Source organism: Herpailurus yagouaroundi, unplaced genomic scaffold, assembly GCF_014898765.1.
Source record: "Herpailurus yagouaroundi ecotype Mexico unplaced genomic scaffold, PumYag 103022, whole genome shotgun sequence".
NCBI classification, from domain to species: domain Eukaryota; kingdom Metazoa; phylum Chordata; class Mammalia; order Carnivora; family Felidae; genus Herpailurus; species Herpailurus yagouaroundi.
Window position 1 is genome coordinate 1 of NW_024421562.1, and position 4630 is coordinate 4630.

The 4630-nt window shown below is 54.5% G+C and overlaps 1 long non-coding RNA gene across 1 annotated transcript; it reads left to right on the plus strand.

Annotated features, from left to right (window-relative positions):
* The first annotated feature begins 651 nt into the window (after positions 1 to 651).
* LOC121026444 (uncharacterized) lies at positions 652 to 4624 on the plus strand. Its single transcript, XR_005788364.1, has 3 exons — positions 652 to 1340; positions 3188 to 3314; positions 4464 to 4624. It is a non-coding gene; the product is annotated as an uncharacterized LOC121026444 (long non-coding RNA).
* Positions 4625 to 4630: the final 6 nt, after the last annotated feature.

A 4630-nucleotide genomic window follows, 5' to 3' on the forward strand; every position in this document is an offset into this window, starting at 1 on the left:
CTGGAGGACGGGGAAGGGAGCTGGGCTGGAGCTGTCCGAGGTGTGGAAGGTGTGCACTGCTCCAGAGCCTGGCCTGAGGACCCGACCAAGGAGGGGGTCTTAAGGTCGTTATTACTGGTGGGCTCTGCAGTGAGCGTCAGGAGGGCTGAGACGTGGAGTGCCCCGGGGGATTCAGCATCCCTGATGCTCCCTCCCTAAAGGAGCGTACCTGATGTAGAAGGTATTCTGACCTGGGTCTAGAAAAGAATGCCTGGATGTGGTAAGTTTGTTGGCCTGGGTGGAGACGGAGGTAGAGACACTCAGTCCTGCAGGTCAGGTGATCCTGGGAGACAGTCCCTGTGGGACAAAGAAATAGCCAGACTTGTGGAGCAGTTGGGTCCCAGATGAGGACACTGCTCTCTCACCACCTCCACTCTTGGGGGCAAGAGGAAGGCAGGAGTGCTCCAGTCAAGGGGTCCTGCCAGCGCCCTGCAGGGGGCCACGCAGCAGGTAGGCTTGTTTGCTGAAAGGAAGAGTAGCTGAGCTGCCCGCTCAGACTCTCCCTACAACTCATTAAATTCAGAACGTATGAAACATTTATTGAGACATCAGCTAACCAACATTTATGTAAATATGTATACATGGAAACTAGAAATGAATGCATTCGGTAAATGAAGAGCAACAACACTTTATGAAAATTGCAAAGTTAATTTATCTGTGGTATTTGCTAACAACAGAACGATGTATAACACATCTTTTGAAAATCGCAAGCAGAGATAACACTAATCCAAATTTTACGAACCCTGTCCTTTATTTGCAATGGAAACATACAGGCTTGTTAACTCTGTGGGTAGTTAGTGTGCATCAGTTCTGTTTAATACTGTTATCAGCTCTGTGAGGTGGGGGCCAGGAATTGAGGCTCGGGACGTTCATTCCTCCTACAGAACCACATCGCTGGTAAGAGCGGCACTGACGTCAGAGGGGCTGAGAGCTTAGGTTATCAGGCTGGGAGCACTTTGCTCCAGGGCAGGGCAGGGGTAGTGGGGGTCCAGTTCAGTCTGTTGGTTGCCTACCATGGTTGCCCCTTTCTCATGGCCTCCCTCTTCCCACAGGTTCCCATGGCATTTGCAGAAATGCTTATGGATCCTGTACAGGTGCATGGAGGATGTGACAGTTGGAGGACACCCCAGTTGTCCCCCTGATGGTTTTGCCACTCCCATATAAAGAATGATGGTGTCCTGAGATTGCTCACCTTTTCTCCCTCCCTTGGGTCTAAAGTCCCTGTGGTCTCATCAAAGCCCAGGGTCTTGAACTCATCCCTGGATTCTATGGAGCATTGCCCATGTGTGACAACCAATGGGGTAAGATGTGGAAGGGTGTCCTGGGCACAGGATCCAGAATGTTCAAGTGATGGGGGTGAGAGTGAGTTGGAATGATCAGGGAACTGCGAGGCTCTTACCTACAGTGGGAATATGGGGCAGCGGGGGGAGTGTTGAGGGGCATATAGTTACCAGGTCCACAGTTACAGCCTGAGGTGGTGAGCCTTTAATCTGAAGGAAGTAGGAGAAGGTTCTGAGCTGAGGAGGCAGGTGACCTGATCTTCACAGGCTGTGTGCAGCTGCAGTGTGCATGAGCGCCTCGACGAAGGTGGGGATAGTGGGGGGCCTCCTGGGACTGCGCAGGTGACCTCTGCTGATGGCTCCACAGGGCTGGTGGCTGTGGAGGTGGAGGACCAGCTGCCTTCTGGATGTGTTCCAGATGGAGTAGCCCATGTTCAGTGATGTGGCGAGCAAGGGTGTGGGGGGACGAGATGGAAGGGGGCGTCAGGGGCAACCCCAAGGATTTTGGCTTTCTCTGGAAGAATGGATGTCCTGTCAGTTGAGACGGGGAAGTCAGTAGTCAGTTGGTATAGGAAGTCAGGTTTTGCCACTGATGTCACATGGTCCAGAGACTCCCGACTAGAGGCACCCTCTTAGCAGTCGGACGCACAGGTCTGGAGTTCAGGGGAGGCTTCTAGGTTGCAGACAGCCAGAGACAGTGGCCGGCATGTGCACTGCGGTATAGCCGGGCATTAGTTTCCAGAGGGGCCATCATTAGGGTGTGGAAGCAGGAAGGGGAAGAAGGAGATTTGAATCTCTTCTGGGAGCCTGGTTGGTGGTGGTGGACGTCACAAAGGCAGATGAAAAAGCAGAGTAGCTGTGGGGGGCATGCCCGTGTGGGATACAGGTGAGGAGTCTGAAGGCTTCCGAGGGGTCAGCGGTGTGCAGTAGGTGTTGAAGCATCTCCACGAAGGAGGTCAGGTGTTAGTTAGCTCAGGCCAGGGCGCATGATCTTTCCATGGAGTCCTCAGTGTTTGGTGGTGACTTTGGGTCAGGCCTGTGTTGCTTCGTTGAGGCTGATAGACCTGGTAGGTTAGTTGAGGTTAAAATGAAGCAGCCAGGAGCATTGCTGGGCCTTGGGTGTGGAGTTCAGTGTCGCTGGACTTCACATGCGGGTCAGGTAAAGGCAGGCTGTGACTGCTTGTAGGACAGCAGGGTAGTGATGATGCAGCAGAGGGCTGGGAGTCTGTGAGGTGCTCACGTTAGGTTTGGGAGGGGGAGTACACACGGGTGGCACGTGGGGAGAACCACAAAAGGACCCTGGCACCGGGGAACTTGGGTTTCTGGGGCAGGACGGGGCAAAATAGGATGCTGATTCCACTTGCACACTCCTGCCTGGATTCTATGTGCAACAGCGGTGTGTTGGGAAGGCACAGAAATTACCCGCAGAGTGGGCTGCGGTCTCAGTAACCAAGTTGCAGAAGTGGAGGGACCAGATATGGAGAGAGGTTCAGACCAAGAATGATGGGCAGGTGAGGAGGAGGAGGGGCGCTTATGTGGGAGAGGTAAGTTCAAGTTGTGTTGGCCGGGATGTAGGATCTGGGGGACCTCAGCATAATTTACTGCTGAAAGAGACAGAGAGCCCCCACTGCGGGCCCAGAGCCTGGGCGGCGCTTTCCTGCACCCTCCTCGCTTGTGTTTTTCTGGACACAGCAATCAGTGGCAGTGAGGACAAGGGAAGTGCCAGTGCCACCAGACCCTGTATCTCCTCCACACTGGGAAGTCGGGGTGGAGAGCAAGGGCAAGGAGGGGATGGAAGCAGGTGGCAGTATGAACATTCCGGAAAGAGAAGCTGCACATCGATTGAAGAAGCCTCCCTGTTTTGGCAGGGGGTTGTGGTTTTTACAGACGTGGCCGTGCGCTTCTCCCAGGAGGAGTGGGGGCTCCTTGATGAGGCTCAGAGACGCCTGTACCACAGTGTGATGCTGGAGACCTTTGCACTTTTGTCATCACTAGGTAAGGCCCTCGCACCCACTCCAGCGTCCAGGGCTTAGCTCCGGCTTTCCCCTTCCCTCGGGGTCAGGAGCTCCGGCTTTCCCACAATCACAGGTTTAAGGGGGCCAGGTCCGGGCTGCGTGCACCTCTGCTCCAAGCTTGTCTGAGAAATCCCAGTGGCCTTGCTTGTCCCTGGTCAGGTTATTCTGTTCAGAAGCACGGAGCCTCTGTGCTCAAGGCCTTCCCCTCCTTGCTGACGTTTCTTAGGGGCACCCCTGTGTTGGAACTTCCAGCCACCAACGTGCTCTCTACTCGTAGAGACCACTGGTTCTGTGAGACCCTCCTCTGAGGTTCTTTTGGTTTTAGAATGTGGGATGTCATGTGTTGGATCACTGACTCTGGGGGCCGTGCAGTCTACTCTGTCTTCCTGTGTTTCATCTAGGGTGGCCCGTTCCAGGTCCCATGTAAGTGCTCATCTTGAAGAGGTGGAGGGGCCTTGGTGCCTGACAGCCTGGACCTTACTTCATCACCAGCTACAGGAAATGGCCCTGGGGCTGCAGAGTTGGGAATGGGTGTGTTGTCACAGCTGGCTTTACCATCGTATGATGCCAGGGAGCGTGGTCATACCTTATTTCTACCTGTTCTTTCCTGTCATCATTTCTAACCTTGCACTTCCCAGCTCCCCCACTTTTGTGGCTTCCCTCCATTATCCTTTCACTTCTGCTCACTTTGCAGTACACTTGACATATGACCTACCCTTGAGGTATTGTGATGGCTGCACCTATCTTTAAATAGTCTCTAAACACCAGCTGCTGTGTTGCAAGCACACATTTCTAGGTGTGAACTCAGTCTTCTACCCAGTGCTCACCAGTCACTGGCAGCCGTGGCCTTGTTGAAAGTCATTTGCAGAGGAGAGAGTTGGGGAACCCCCCTGTCCTCCCTGAACTCACCCCGCCCTGGTATCCTTCCCCAGAGGCAGGGCTGTCCCATCATGGGCGCTGGCCAGGGTGAGCTCTGCACAGAAGGCCTTCCTTTCACCGTCTCAAGTTCCCCTGGCCCGTGAGCAGTCCCCTGGCCTCATCCGTGGGCGTGTCCGACACACATTCCCGATGAGGCTGCCTCGTCCCAACAAGGTCAGCGTGCGCTTGACCAGCATTTCTCTGTTTACAGGTTGCTGGCATGGAGCCCGGGACGAGGAGGCCCCTTCAGGGCACAGTGTTTCTGTAGGAGCATCACAGGTCAGGACTCCAAAGCCAGGCCCGTCCTTCCAGGAGGCCCAGCCCTGTGAGACGTGTAGCTCACTCTTGAAAGACCTTTTGCACTTGGCTGAACAGGAC